The sequence below is a fragment of the Heterocephalus glaber genome, unplaced genomic scaffold (assembly GCF_053883595.1).
Source record: "Heterocephalus glaber isolate CG9 unplaced genomic scaffold, H.glaber_assembly_v1.0 deba00001451, whole genome shotgun sequence".
In the NCBI taxonomy this organism is placed as follows: domain Eukaryota; kingdom Metazoa; phylum Chordata; class Mammalia; order Rodentia; family Bathyergidae; genus Heterocephalus; species Heterocephalus glaber.
In genome coordinates, this window is record NW_028258301.1 from 1,880,827 (window position 1) to 1,897,373 (window position 16,547).

At 40.0% G+C, this 16,547-nt stretch overlaps 1 long non-coding RNA gene across 1 annotated transcript in view; it reads left to right on the top strand.

The window, feature by feature from the left end:
* The window catches only part of LOC110346597 (uncharacterized), a 33,580-nt gene that overhangs the window by 805 nt on the left and 16,228 nt on the right, over window positions 1-16,547 (top strand). Inside the window, exons 2-3 of the long non-coding RNA XR_015452606.1 lie at window positions 10-7,537; window positions 14,917-15,213. This is a non-coding gene — a long non-coding RNA (uncharacterized LOC110346597). The remainder of the gene's footprint in view (window positions 1-9; window positions 7,538-14,916; window positions 15,214-16,547) is intronic.

Consider the following 16,547-nt stretch of genomic DNA (forward strand, 5'->3'; position numbering starts at 1 on the left):
TATTTCCAGCCCCTATGCTAGGCACTAGGGAGGGCTTGGCTGCTCCTCCTGGATCCCAGAGACCATCCAGGAAGACAAACAGATGAACTCTTCTGAGCTGTCCCTGAAAGCATTTTAGAGAACTCAGAAGAGAGTAGTTCATTTGGGTAAATATCAGAAAGGTGTCTTAGAGCTCATACTGGATTAAATCAGTGTGGGTCTAAGAACCCTTACTTTGGAAATACCAATTCTACAAAATCACTATCTTAGGGCTGGCATGTGGCTAGGTGGAAGAGCACTTGCCTAGCATGCACAAGACTCGGGATTCAACCTCCAGCACTATCCAAAAAGAAAATGCACTCAAATTCCATTTGAAACATAACCTTTTTTCTTTTTTTCTTTTTTTAAACAGGGTCTCGCTATATCATCCATGCTGGCCTCAAATTTGTGACAATCCTGCCTCAGCCTCCCGAGTGCTGGGATTACAGGCGTGTACCACCATGTCCAGCATTGCTGTAAATTTTTTGAAAAGAATGTCATAATCTTGATTTTGAAATTGTTGGACTTCCAGGAAGTCATGTAATTTAATGATTAGTTAAACTTTCTAAAAATCAGAGATACGTACTCTGGAATTTTTCCAAATGAGGAAATACAGTTTACACATATTTTTCATGCCTAATAACATTTTCATAACTAACAAATTTAGCATGTTTGTACAGTGCTAGAACTTGTAGACATAGTTTTTTTTAAGGTTTGTTTTTCTTTCCTTTCTTTCTTTTTTTTTTCCTTTTTCTTGGTGTTTTGAAATAGGGTCTTGTTACATAGTTCAGGTTGGACTTCAACTCACTGTGCAGCCCAAGCTGGCCTCAAACTCAAGACAATCCTCCTGCCTCAGCCTCCCAAGTGCTGGGATTATAGGTGTGTGCTACCACACCCAGTTTTAATGTTTATTCCCCCCCACACCAGGTGCTTAACAAATAAGGCCTTGAAGCAAGTTGGGGTGGCACACACCTATAATCCCAGCATTTTGGGAAGCTGAGGCGGGAGAATTGCAGGTTTGAGCGCAACTTTTTTGAGACCATCCTGAACTACACAGTGAGACCTTGTCTCAGAAAAACACCAAAAGTAAAGCTGGGCACAGTGATGCATGCTTGTAATCCCAGTACTTGGGAGGCTGAGGCAGGAGGATCACCAAGAATTCTAGGCCAGCCTGGGCTACATGTTGAGTTCAAAGCCAATCTGAACTATATAGCAAGACCCTGTCTCAAAAAACCTAAATAAAATAAAATAAAATAGAAATCCAGATGTGGTCGTACCTGCCTGTAATCCTAGAACTCTGGAAAGCTAAAGCAGGAGGATCACACATTTGATCCCAGCCTGGGATCAGTTTAGTGACTTAGTAAAACCCTGTCTCAAAAAAGTGAGAAAAAGGGCTGGGTTTAATCCTCAGCACCAAAAAGGATAGGGCTTGAAAACTTCTATAGTGCCTTATGAAGAAAGGCAGTGTTGCTGAGTCTAAAACTACATTGGTGATATACACCTGTAATCCCAGCACTCGGGAGGCTGAGGCAGGAAGATTGCTTGGAGTTCAAGGCCAGCCTGGGCTACATAGTGAGTTCAAGGCCAACCTGCACTTCAAAGCAAGACCCTGTCTCAAAAAATAAATACATACATAATAAAATAAAACTGCTTTAATTGTATGCTAGAAGATGGGAGGATCATTTGAGGACCAGTAATGACAGACATAATCCCTGCCTGCCTTCAGACAGCTCAATGTGTGGTTGGGGTAGGGAGTGTAAAAAGACAATTAGCAATTTAGACCTTAATTCTTCTTTTTTCTTTTTCATATATATATATATATATATAGAGAGAGAGAGAGAGAGAGAGAGAGAGAAGAGAGGAGAGAGGATTCTCCACCTCACAAAGTACACCTTTGTCTGTTGACTGAACTGCTACATGTTCCCGAGCCCAGCAATACCAGCTGGTAGGGTAGGGAGTGATGTTGAAATATCAGTTCCCCTCTCACTGTGCAGAAATTCAAGTCACTTGTAAATCACTTTTTTTTTTTTAAGACAGGATCTGGCTATGTAGTTCAGGCTGGCTTTGATCTCCCTCTGTATCCTATGCTGGTCTTGAATTTGCAGTGATCTTCCTGCTTTAGCCTCTGAGTGCTGGGATTACATGCATGTGGCACCATGCCCAGTCATAAGTCACTTTTTAAGCAGCCACAGAGTGTAAGATTCTATAATAGCACTTATAGGAACATAATAAGGCAACAACATGTAACCCATACATATCAGGAAGAAATGTGGAGATGATATTTTACAGAGTAAGGTAGTTATCGATCATTATTCCTATAGGAAAAGGCTTTTTCTCCCTCGTACTAGAGATTGAACCTAGGACCTCGGGTAAGCTAGGCAAGTGCTGCACAACTGAGCCCTACTCCCAGTGTCAGCATTATTTCCTCAGGGATGGCTGGAGCACCAGCTACAACTTTAATGTAGTTTTGTTTTTTTGGGTTTTTTTGGTACTGGGGATCAAACTGAGGACCTTGCTCTTGCAAGGCAGGCACGGCACCACTGAGCTAAATCCCCAGCCCCAACTTTAATATAGTTTAAAAAATGATACAAATGGTCTTGATGATGATGCTAATAAGATTATAATAACATAGTAGTCATTATAATAATATTTCTGTCAACAACAGACCATATATACTGTGATTATCTCGTCAGATTTAATGGAGCTGACAAATTCCTATCACCAAGTGATTTCATAGCCATTATAATATTGTAGTGCAACACATCACTCAAGTATCTGTGGAATGCTGGTATAAACAAACCTATTGTGCTACTAGTCATGTAAGCGTGTAGCACATACAATTATCTACCCTACATAATACTTGACAATGATAATGAACAATTATGTGCTGGTTTAGGTATTTACTATATATTTTTTATTATTTATAAAACAAAAATTTTACTGGGGCTGGGGATGTAGCTCAGTGGCACCATACCTGCCTGGCAAGCTTATGCTCCTGAGTTATATTCCTGGTACCAAAAAAAAGAAGTTGACTGTAAAACAGTTTGCCATGTTACACCAGCAGCAGCCTTACACATCTCATGTCTTTCTTTCTCTCTTTCCAGTACTGGGGATTGAACCCAGGACCTTTTGCGTGCTAGGAAAGCACTCTGTCACTGAGCTACATCCCCAAAACTTCAAAATAATATATTTTTTGATACCAGGTCTTGCTAAGTGGCCAGCCTCAAATTTTTCATTGCCCCCTGCCTCCACATTAGCAACACATCTCTTAATTGCATCATTTTCTTTTCTCTGTGACTTAGTCTTGTGTTAGTTTATTCATTAAGGCCCCTAAGCATATAAAATCCACTGCAACTGTTGCTATTAAGATACCACATCAAGTGATGGATCTGGAAATGAAATTAAAAGTCATTATGAAGCCAGGCACTGTGGAACATGCCTGCATCCCAGCTACTTGGGAGGCTGAGGCAGGAGGATCACTTAAGCCCAGGGGTTTGTAGCCATCTTGGACAACACAGCAAAGCTATCTTAGAAAAAGGGGGCCAGGGATTTAGCTCAGTGATGCCATGCCTGCCTCACAATTGCAAGGCTCTGATTTCAATCCCCAGGACTGGAGAGAGAGAGAGAGAGAGAGAGAGAGAGAGAGAGAGAGAGAGAGAGAGATTGATTGAAGGACTGTGAAGCAGAGAATCAGTGATGGTTATTGTTCACCTGTCAGGCATGTCGTAGTCTACCATAGCTATGATGTTGAAGAAAAGGAACAAACTGACAGAAGCTATTAGAATCTGGTTCATTGGAAGCAATGAACAAACAAAATTTTGGGCTCTATCAAATATGGAGAAACTTCTATTATAGATTCAACACCAGACACAGAAGTGTATCCCTTTCAACACCAAGACTGTCCTAGCCAAGTTTTTTTGCCATGTGGAAAGAAAAGGTTGGAAATGAACTATGACGTTGGACTTATTGGTAGCTCTGTGTGGTTTAAAAGAGTTAAGGGCTGGGAGAGTAGCTCAGGAATAAAATGTTTGCTTATCATGTATGAAGTCCTGAGGTTGATCCCAGCACTGCAAAAATAAGTAAAAAGGGCTGGAAATTTAGCTCAGTGGCACCATGCTTGGTCCTGAGTTCAATCCTTGGTACCACAAAAAATAAATAAATGAATGAATAAATAACAAGTCAGATAGGTGGCACATGCCTCTAATCTCAACCACTCAGGAGACTGAGGTGGGGGGATCTTGAAGTTCAAAGCCAGCCTGTGCAATTTAATGAGTCTCTGTCTCAAAAACTAAAATAAAGGGGCCTGGGATTTAGCTCAGTGGTTCTGCCACCTGCCTTGCAAGTGAAAGGACCTAAGTTCGATCCTCAGTACCAAAAAATAAATAAAATAAAATAAAAAGAGCTGGGGATGTAGCTTGGTGATAGAGAACTTACTAGAATGTATGAAACCCTGGATTCTATCCCTAATACCATAAATTAATAACAATAATGATATAAAAATTAAAACATTCAAGAATAATTATTGTGGAGCCAGGTGTGGTGGTGCACCCCTGTAATCCCAGTTACTCAGGAGGTGAGGAAGGAGGATCACAAATTGGAGGCCAGCCTGAGCAACTTGAGGCCCTGTCTAAAAGACAAAAACCCGAAAAATAAAAACCCCAGGGCTGGTGATATAGTTCAACACTTCCTGAGTTCAATCCCCAAGACATACACACACACAGAAGAATTGCTATTCTGGCTAAGGATGAAGCTGGTAGAGAACACACTTAAGCAATTCTGGAAGAATTACAACATCTGTGATTGCATCAAGAATCTTCATTAGGGCTGGGGATTTAGCTCAGTGGTTCTACCGCCTGCCTCGCAAGCACAAGGACCCGAGTTCGATCCCTGGTACCAAAAAAAAAAAAAGAGAATTAAAGAATCTTCCTTGGGCTGGGGATGCTGTCACTAAGATGTGAATGAATAATAGTATCAGGAAGAAGACACTCAAGGTTCATCCATGTCTTGAAAGGACTTGTCAAGGATGAGACAGTTGCAAAAATCAATATGGCCATGGTGGAGATGACAATTTTAACCTGGGTGTGGAAGAGGATGATACTGAGGAGTACCTAGAGGTGGTTCCTGAGGAAATGAGTGACGAGCAGTTGTTAGAACCAGAACAGGACTTCATAGCTGAAGGAGAGGCAAGAAGAAAGTCAGCTGGGGAAGAACAAAAAGAAAAACCTCTAAGAAAATTCACACCATAGGGTTTAGCAAGAGCTTTTTCAGATCTCAACAAGCTCCTTAAAAAATTTTGAAGGCCGAGGATTTAGCTCAGTGGTGCTGCTGCCTGCTTGGCGAGTGCAAGGTCTTAAGTTCAATCCCCAGTACTACACATACACACACGCACGCACGCACGCACGCACGCACACACACACACAAGCTTGAAAACAAGTCAGATGTGTTACCACATGCCTGAAATCGCAGCACTTGGGAGGCTGAGGCAAGAAAATCAGGCTGAGGTCAGCCTGGTTTACACACTGAGACTCTGTCTCCAAGGGGGAAAAATTGAAAACTGAAAGATTTTCATAATAAAGAAGCATGTTCACAGTGTCTTCTTACAAGGAAAGCTATGATAAAAGAGAAACAAACTAAGCAAACCACCATGGCTCTATTTGTGAAGAGTGATCCGCCTCAGGAAGAGGCTCAGGAGGTCCTTCAGGAGGCCTCACAGAACAAGGCCCTGTCACCACAGAGGGTGACAGCTCCATGTATCTTATTGCTCTTGAAGACCTTGCAGTGGGAGAAGATGTAGAAGTGGAAGACGGCGGTACTGATAATCCTGACCCTTTGTAGGCCTAGGCTAATGTGTATGGCGTTTTTTGGGGGGGTTTGTTTTGTTTTGTTTCGTTTGTGGTACCAGGGATCAAACTCGGGTCCTTGCGCTTTCAAGGCAGGTGGCGGAACCAGTGAGCCAAATCCCAGGCCCCCTAATGTGTATGTTTTAAGAGTAAAATAAAACAAAAACTTAAAAATAAAAAAGGCTTATAGAGGGCCAGGGTTTGGCTCAGTGGTTCCGCCACCTGCCTTGCAAGCGCAGGGTCCTGAGTTCGATCCCTGGTACCAAAAAAAAGAAAAAGCTTATAGACTAAAGATATAAAGGAAGAAATGATTTTTTGTATATCTGTGCAATGTGTTTGTGTGTTTACAAGAGTCCCAAAAGGCTGGGTACATAGCCCAGTGGTAGAGCACTTGCCTACCAGGCATGAGGCCTTGGGATCAATCCAAAAAGTCAGTAAATTGAAAAAACCCAGTATAGTGGTGCATATCAGTAATCTCAGCTCCTCAGGAGGCTGGGGTAAGAGGATTTCAAATTTGGCTCAACCACAGCAAATTCCAGTCCTTGTACTTTTTGTTTGATTTTGTTTTCCATTACAACTTCCAGTCTTACAAGCTCCACTCAGCAAGTTCTCAATAGAAGTGTTCTCTTTTTTCTCCTTCATACTGTATTCTTACTCTGTGCTTTCTGTGTTTAGATATGTTTATATACACAAATACTTCCCATTGTGTTACAACTGCCTGCAGTATTCAATAGTCATAGGTATACAGTTTTGTATAGCAGCAACAGGATACACATTGTAGCCTAGAGATGTAGTAGGCCACACCTTCCAGGCTTACATAGTTCTACTCCATATGATGACAGAATAACCTAATGAGATATTTCCTAGAGTATATTCCTATGATTAAGCAACACGTGACTCTAACTGTATCTGTCATTTAATTTGGTGCTTACTGTCTCCCAAGTAGTTCTACCTGGCTTACTTCTGTTCACTTCATTCAAGAAATTCAATGGCCTGCAGGGCTGACCATATGGCTCAGGGGTAGAGTGCTTGCCTGGCATACACAAGACCCCAGGCACATATGTACATAACATACTTTTTATTCCCCTTTCTGTCCCCTCCTTCCACCTTCCTCCATCTCTAGATCCCCTTCCCCTTTTCCCATATGCAAAAGATCTATCTCTCTGTTTCCTATTGTCCATATTTTATTTTACTCTTTAAATTATTCATGTTTTGAGTTTCCCATATAAAAGAAACCATGTGATATTTAAGCTCATGTGCCTGATTTATTTCACTTAACATTGTGGTCTTAAGGTACATCCATTTTCCTATGAATGACTCAAATTAATCCTTTTTTATGGTAGAGTGGTACTCCATTGTGTATAAATACTGCATTTTCTTTATCCATTCATCTGTTGATGGGGGCTGCTGAGGAGGAGCCAAGGAGCTGAGCCACACAGATGCCAGCAACACCTCTGCCAACCCCCACCCCCGCCTCTGGCTGCTGGGCTGCACAGATACCTGGATCCTCACCACAGAGGTGCAAGGGGTCATAAAGGACATTGTTCTGAGCTCCAGAAGATAGAGCAGGAGTGAACAACAGAAAGAGAGCCTCTGTGAGGCTCTTCAATGAAAATTGAAGCCCACTGGAAAAGTGAAGAAAATCTCTACAATAAAGGCACACCAGACCACTGTAATTGGTAAGTTGGAGGGATCACCACCTCCCATCAAAACCTGGACTAACTTCAGGGGAAAGGGCAGATGGAACTTTCAGTAAAACCTTGCAGCATTCAACCAAGTAGGAGGTCAGGGAGCTCAACTTGGGCCTTGCAGCCAGAAATCAGCTCTAATCTCAGGGGACTGGCTTGAGCAAGCTGGCTTGCTGAGACTCATTGACTTAGATCAGCACACTGCTGCCCACATTGTCTATTGTGACACCAGAGACATACCCTGAAGGAGGCCTTTCATTTTTATTTTTTATATTTTATTTTCAAAGTTTTTTTTCTCTTATTTTTAGTTTTTTTCTTTCTCCTTTTCTTTCTCTCTCTACCTCTCACTCTCTTGCTCTTTCTCTCCCACCTCATTCTTCATCTCTCTCCCATTTTGTTCCTATTCCTGTCCTAATTTGCATTTTTTTCTTTCTTTTTTTTATCTTTTCTCTTTTTTCTTCTCTCAATTGTCATTAGTTTTAAAGGAAAGCAAATACAGTTTCTAGCTTCCCTATTGCTGTTAAGTTGTTCTGTTCTTGTCTTTGTTCTTTCATTCTGTCTTTTCCTCTTGTCTTCCACAGTTTCCTAGAGTTTGCGTGATCTTCCTGTGTCCTCAGGCCTCACTGCTAACCTTTCCCTATCTTTCTACCTATCCCTCCCTCCCCAACTTGTAAGTCTCCATCCCGAAGGGTAAAGTTGCTATATTGAAGAGTTTATTCATTATAAACATATTTTGGGCTGGTCCTTGATTTTGATTTAATTCACACAGTTAAAGGTGATAGATTAATAACTAACACAAATTGCCATTTTCTAAGCTCTGCTTGATGCTATTGTTGTTGCTGATTGTATCACTTGGGCTAAGGTATTGTGATTGATCTAATCAGTTGTCCTTCCTGGTATACTGAAAATAAGAATGCCTTAGAGTCATTAGAGACTCAAAACCCAAAGACCAGCTATATCTGGAAGACACCTCTGAGAAGCAGTCATTCCATAAGGGTGCTAAATGCAAGCAACAAAGTTACTTACAATAAACAATATTGAAGTATCAACCCAGGAATTAAACCAAAAACAGTACAAACGACAAAAATAGAAATGAGAAGATACTTAAGCAAGGTGCAAACCCAGACTTTCAGCTCACCAAAGGCAAATTCTGGGGGAAACGAGGTGGAAAAATCTGGTAATCAAGGCGCTGGGGATTTAGCTCAGTGGTTCCACTGCCTGCCTTGAAAGCACAAGGACCTGAGTTCGATCCCCAGTACCAAAAAAACAAACAAAAAACCCCAAGAGACTCAAAACTAGAGATAGCTTTCTCTTTGCTGGGGATTTAGTGCAGTGGTTCCACCGCCTGCCTTGCAAGAGCAAGGTCCTGAGTTTGATCCCCGGCACCAAAAAAAAAAAAAAAGTAAGGGACCATGAGAAATTGATCCAACAGCTCCTAGATGATGCAAAGAAAAATAATATAAGACTGATAGTCCATGAAAAAGGAGAAAGTACAAGTGACATAAAAAAATTGTTCACAGAATTAATGACAGAAAACTTCCCAAACAGAGCAAAAGAATTTGACATACAGATGAGGCATATAGGACTCCAACTAGCAATGATCAAAAAACATCTACACCTAGAAATATAATAATCAAGATCCCGGAATCCCAAAAGAAGAACAAAATACTACAAGCAGTTAGAGAAAAGAAACAAATCAAATACAAAGGAGAGCCCATCAGAATCACAGGAGACTTTTCAACACAAACCCTCAAGTCAAGGAGAGCCTGGAGTGAAGTATTTCAAGCCCTAAAAGAAAATAAACTCCAACCTAGACTGATGTATCCTCAAAACTATCTTTCAAAATTGATGGGGAAATAAGATACTTCCATGACAAAGAACACCTGAGAAACTTCATGAATACCAAAGAAGCACTCCAAACAATTCTAAAAAACATCCTAGAAATAGACAATGAAAGGTCACAGTTCCATTCATCTGTTGATGAACGTATAGGCTGCTTCCAAGATTTAACTGTTATATATTGTGCTACTATAAATATGGGTATGCATATATTGCTGTAGCATGATGTCTTTAGTTCTTTTGAAAAGATACCTAAAAGAAAAATGGCCAGGTCAAATGGAATTTTTAGTTTTAGGGTTTTTTTTGTTTGTTTGGTTTTGTCTTTTGGTACTGGGGATTGAACTCGGGTCCTTGCACTTGCGCAGCAGGCAGTGAAACCACTGAGCTAAAAAAATCCCTGGCCCAGCTAAATCCCCTGCCCTTTAGTTTTTAGAAATCTCCATACTGATTTCCATAGTGGTTGTACCAGTTTACATTCTCACCAACAATGTAGAAGGGTTCCTTCTACCTTATAGCCTCTCCAACATTTATTATGTTTTGATTTCTTTTTTCTCTCTTTCTTTCTTTCTTTTTTTTTTTTGGCACTGGGGATTGAACTCAGGACCTTGCACTTGTGAGGCAGGAGGTGGAACCACTGAGCTAAATCCCCAGCCCTATTTTTTGATTTCTTGATGATGGCCATTGTTTCTGGAGTAGGATGGAATCTCAGTTTTGTTTTAATTTGCATTTCCTGATGGCCTGAGAAGTTGCACGTTTTCACATGTATTTATTGGCCATTTGTACGTCTTCTGAGAAATGACTGTTCATTTCCATTCCATTTTTTATTTTTTTTATTTCGGTGCCCCATTTTCTGAATTTTTTCTATAAATTCTAGAAATTAGTCCTGTGTCCAAAATTTTCCCCATGGTGTCAGTTATCTTTTCACTCTATTGGTTGTTTCCTTTGCTGTGCAAAAGCTGTTTAATTTGGCATAACTCATTTGTTGATTCTTGATGTTATTTCTTGTGCAGTTGGAGTTCTGTTTAAAATCTTCTTACCTTAGAGCCAGGCATGCTGGCACACACCTGAAATCTCAGCACTCAGGACACTGAGGCAGGAGGATTGCCATGAGTTCAAGGCCAGCCTGGGTTACATAGTGAGTCTCAAAAAATCAAAAATCGGGGCCAGGGATTTAGCTCAGTGGTTCTGCCACCTGCCTCGAAAGTGCAAGGACCCGAGTTCGATCCCTGGTACCTAAATAAATAAATAAATAAAAAAGTCTTCACTTATATTATGTCTTCAAGACTTTACCTATCTTTATCTTACTTATTTTTTGTTTTGTTTTCTGAGACAGGGTTTCCCTATGTAGCCCAGGCTGGCCTTGAACTCTTGGCTATCCTCTTGCTTTAGCCTCCTGAGTGCTGGGATTACAGGCGTATGCCATCACACCCAGCTCTGATTTTATTTTAGTACATGGTAATACTTATGGGTCTAGATTCAATCTTCTACAGGTGTGATTTTCCCAGGACCATTTGTTAAAGAGGCTATCTTTCTTCTAGTGTATGTTTTTGGTCCCTTGCCAAAGATCAGATGATTTAATGTGGCTGGGGTTGTTTCCACATCCTCTATTCTGCTCCATTGATCATCATGTCTGATTTTTTTGTTGTTGTTAGAGTAGGACATTTTTTAGGGAATAGGAATAGCTCCTGAGAGACAGGAGGGGTCTTGAATGAGTTTTTGTACCAGTGCCATGCTTTTTTTTTTCAGTCACTGTAGCAACTTGAGGTCTGGGATTGTGATGCCTCCTGCTTTGCTCTTGTTAACCAGGATTGCTTTTGCTATTCTGGATCTCATCCGGTTCCATAAAAATATTAGGATTGTTTTTTCTAATTCTGTTAGGAATGCTGATTGGCACTGCAGTAAATCTATATATCAGTTTTGGTAGAATGGCCATTTTGACAATATAGTATTGGTTCTGTCTAACCAGGAACAGGGGATATCTTTCCATTTTCTAATGTCTTCTTCAATCTCTTCTTTTTTCAGAGTACTATAGTTGTCATTGTCTTTCACTTCCTTGGTAGGTAAATCCCAAGTATTTAATTTTTCTTGAGGTTATTGTGAATGGTATTGTTTTCCTAATGTCTTTCTCATGGGTTTATTATTGGTGTACAGGAACACTTTTGATTTTTGTGTATTGATTTTGTATCCTGCTGCATTGCTGAATTTGGTTATTAGCTCTGAAAGTATTTATCATTATTTTGTTGTTGTTGTTGAGATATGGGTCTTACTGTGTAGTTCAAACTGACCTTAACACTATATAGCCCATGGTGGCCTATATAGAAAAACTCATGACAATCCTCCTCCCTCAGCCTCCTGAGTGCTGGGATTACAGGACTGCAGCACCACACCAGGCCTAGGACTCTTTCGGTGGAATGTTTTGGTTTTCTATGTAAAGGATCATATCATATTCAAATAATGATAGTTTGGCTTCCTTTGTTGTATGCATCTCTTATTTCTTTTTCTTTCCTGATTGCTGTGCATTGTTTTGAGTACTACATTGAACGGGGATAATGATAATGGACATGTCTTGTTCCTGATTTTAGAGAAAACTTTCAGCTTTTCTCTATTTAATATGATGTTGGCAGTAGATTTGTCATAAAAGGCTTTTATCAGTTTGAGATGAGGGTGAAAACTATCTCTGGGTATAAAAATGGGCAACTGTGGGTTAGCTGTGTAACTAGGCTTGCTGAAAAAGATATATTGTAACTATAGTCACTACTGTAATGCAAACTCACTAGAGCAAGGCTATCTAGAAAGCCCTGCCAAACCTCCTGCTTCCCCTTTTATTGCCCCTGTGCTTATGTAATTGTTTAGATTGATAGCTGTTTCCCCAGTGATTAAGGTTGCTGTTTCCCTCTCCCATAGAAACATAAAGGTATAAAAATGAGAGTAAACTTGTTTGACACTTTCAAGGTGATTTGAATTCTTTGAAGCCGCAGGCAATAAAACTGATTTTGCTCCTACTCGGTGTGGTCGGTGGGCTGTACGGAGATCCCCAAGTGGTCATGCTTCAGAAATAAGATCCTTCTGTACCTATTTTCTTCCGGGTTTTAAACATGAATGAGTGTTGGGTTTTGTCAAAGGCTTTTTCTGCATCTGTTGAGATGATCTTGTGATGTTTGTCCTTGGTTCTGTTTATGTGGTGTATTACATTTACTGACTTGTGTATGCTGAACCATCCTTGCATCCCTGGGATGAAGCCTACTTGGTCATGATGTATGATCTTTTGATGATGTGTTACATTCTGTTTGCCAGTATTTTGTTGAGGATTTTTGCATCAATATTCATACAAGAGATGGGCCTGTGATTTTCTTTTTTTGTTGTTGTTGGTACCAGGAATCAAACTAAGGACCTTGCACTTTTGAGGCAGGTGGTGGAACCACTGAGCTAAATCCCTGGCCCTGTGATTTTCTTTTTTAATTGGGTCCTTGTCTGGTTATGGAATCAAGGTAATGCTAGCTTCCAGAATGAGTTTGGAAGTATACCTTCCCTTTCAATTTTATTAGAGTTTGAAAAATATGGCATTAGATCTTCCCTGAAGTTCCTGTAGAATTCACTGGGTCCAGAGAATCCACTGGGTCCTGGGCTTTTCTTAGTTGTTAGGTTTTTTTATTACTGCCTCACTTTCATTTCCTGTTATTGGGCTGTTCAGGGTTTTTAATATCTTTTTGGTTCAATTTTGGTAATTCATGTGTCTAGGAATCTGTCCATTTCTTCTAGATTCTCTAATTTGTAGGGGTATGAGTTTTTATAATAGTAACTAATAATATGGATTTGAGTGGTGTCTGTTGTGATTCCTCCGTTTTAATTTCTTTCTTTTTTTTTTTTTTTTTCGTTTGTTGAGACAAGGTCTTGCTATGCAGTTCAGCCTGGATTTGAACTCATTGTGTAGCCCAGGCTGGCCTCGAACTCACAGCAATCCTCCTGCCTCAGCTTCCCCGAGTGCTAGAATTATAGACATGTGTCACCGTGCCAGGCCTTTCTTTTTCATTTCTAGTTGCATTGATATAGGTCTATTCTTTACTTATTTCGGTGAATTTGGCTAAGTACTTTTCTATTTTGTTTATTCTATCAAAGAACAGGCTCTTCAATTCATTGTTACTTTATATTGGTTTTTTTTTAGTCTCCTTTTATAATTTTTTTTCCCACTTCTTTTTTACAGGTGTTTATGCTGGTCTAGGAAATTCTTTTTTTTTTTTTTTGGTACCGGGGATCGAACTCGGGTCCTTGCACTTGTGCAGCAGGCAGCAAAACCACTGAGCTAAATCCCCAGCCCCTTCCTTTTATAATTTTTTAGAATTTTGAGATAGGGTCTCACTAAGTTGCCTACACTGGGCCTGAACTTGTGCTCCTTTGCCTTAGCCTCACAGTGCTCTAATTACAGAGATGTACCACAATACACAGTTTGCTTATTGTTTTTTAAAATTAATTTATGTGAGAAAATTATGGGAAAAAGTAATGCATATTAAACTTAGAAGTAGGTGATATCTGTACTATTATATTGGGAATTACACGAAAAATTCCTTCAGAATTTCAAAACTATTATCTAATGTGGCAGGAAGTAGCTCATTTTATTGACAGATGAGTTCTAACATATTTCTTCACTGATTTATTTTTGTGTGACTGGTTAATATATCATTTGCCAGGTGTGGTGGTGTCCACTAAATAGATGTATCCTTAAGGCCCTGTTTGTAGTAGAGTCCTCCACATGTCCCCAACAATCATTGGTTAATTCTCTAGCCTGGAACAATGACATCATTGGATCCTTTAGAAGGAAAACTTCAGGTATTTGTCTCTTTCCCCTGCATTGCTATTTACCTTGTCTCCTTCACACAATTCCAACAGCTTTCTAATGATGCCCTTGTCTCTGAACTATCAATTTATTCTTCACACTACTACCATCAACAATGGGATCAAGCTGAGCCTGGTGGTGCACACTGTAATCCCAACATTAGAGAGGCTGAGGCAGGAGGATCTGTATGAGTTTGAGGCCAGCCTGGGCTACATAGTGAGTTCAAGTCCAGCCTGAATTACATAGTAAGACCCTATCTCAAAACAAAAAAAGGTGTGAGGGGGGTGGATCAGAGAGCATTCATGGACTTGTGAAATCCAGTGTGTCGTTAAGGCCTTATGTCATTTGGTTCTATCCTTACCTTCCCCGTGACTCAACTCTGATCAGTCATCCACATGCCCCAGCCACGTCACACTACTGCCATGCTTTCATTTTCATTTTCATTTTCACTGCACTTTTCCATCCCTGACCTATTGCCATGTGTTCTGTTACATACCTCTTTCTTCATAAAGCTATCCCTGATTTCCCTCAAGTGGAATATAATGTAATAGTAAAACATAAATACGTTCTATTATTGTCTCATATCTACTTCTAATCACATAGGCATATAAGTTTTAGTATATATAATCATAAATGCCATTTATTAGCCTGAACCAGAAACGTAAGAGTGAAGGTACATACTGATAATCTTGTGTTACAGGAGGAGAGCTGTGGTCCTGGACAGGCCAAGGTGGCACATGCAGGTCATCCCAGCTGCCCAGGAGGCTGAGGTGCACAAGTCAGGAGCTCAGGAGTTCAAGGCCAGCCTGAGCAACACAGTGAAATGCTGTCTCAAAAGAAGAATAAAAGAAAAAGAAGAGAAACATGGCATAGAAAAGAAGGAGGAGGAGGAGAAGAAAGAGAAGGAGGAGGAAGAGAAGAAAAAGGAGAGGAAGAATTTAAACAAACAAACAAAAAACATGGCTTCAAAGTGCCCCTTGTCACATGGTATTCAGGGGTAAGGCAAGAATTTGAATCATGTAACAGTTACTTTTACTAGGTTGTAGAAAAGCCTGTTTTTTCATCCTGACATTCCTCCCTCCCTCGTAAAACAGGGGAATGGAGGGAGGCCTTTGGTGAATGCTTTTCGGCATCTACGCTCACATCTAAGGAATTAGCTATGTAGTGCTCTTTCTTCCTAACCTGGTTTTGGAGAAGAGTGCGCTGGAGGTACCCTATAGACCAAAAAGTGTGACCTAATTATGAACATAATTTAAAATTGAAAATGGCAAACAAAATTATTGTAGGAAATTTAATGTGGAAGCAGATTACAAGAAACTAGATTCTAGTATCTTCTATTCAGCAGGATAGGAAAGATGTACTGAAAAACTGTATAACTTTTTGTATTGGAAAATATAGGGGTTTTTTTTTTTGGTACGGGGGATCGAACTTGGGACCTTGCACTTTCGAGGCAGGCAGTGGAACCACTGAGCTAAATCCCCAGCTGAAAAAATACAAGTTTAAAAAAAAAAATTATTTGGCTGAGGGTGGTGGCTCATGTCTATAATCCCAGCAATTGGGAGGCTGAGGCAGGGATCATAACAAGTTCGAGGCCAGACTGGGCTACATACCAAGACCCTGTCTCAAAAACACCAAGAAAAGGGCTGGGGATTTAGATCAGTGGTTCCACTGCCTGCCTCACAAGAGAAAGGTCCTGAGTTTGATCCCTGGTACCAAAAAAAAAAACCTAAGGAAAAAAACCCCTCCATTATTTATGTTAATATGTAATAGGCTTAATTTTTGTAATAGGCTTAATATTTTTAAAACAAATATATTTTAATATTTCTCAGCTTTTTTTTCCAGTAGTGCATACCATCTTTTTTAAAAATTTTATTTTATTGGTACATTTTAGGTATATAATATTATGACATTCATCATTGGAAATTTGCACCTTTACATAATCTCTCTTAGTTCTTATTTTTTTCCCCCTTCCCCTGTCCTCCCTTTTTACAAAGACTTTGTTTCCATTTTTTCATATTAATTCCATCCCCTTCTTTACTTTCCCCTACCCCTCCCACTTCCCCTTCCCCTTTGCCCCTTTTCTTCCTATTTCACATATCTACTATACCTTTTAGTCCTTATTTACACTTTCAGTTTCTCACACTAGAGAAACTATTCGGTATTTACACATGTGTGTCCTATTTATTTCACTTAAGAGTATTGCTTCAATATGCATCCATTTAGCTATAAATGTCTCTAATTTCTCATTTTTTATGTCTGAGTAGTACTCCATTTTATTGAAAAACCACATTTTCTTTATCCAGTCTCCAGGTGATGGGGAATTGGGCTGCT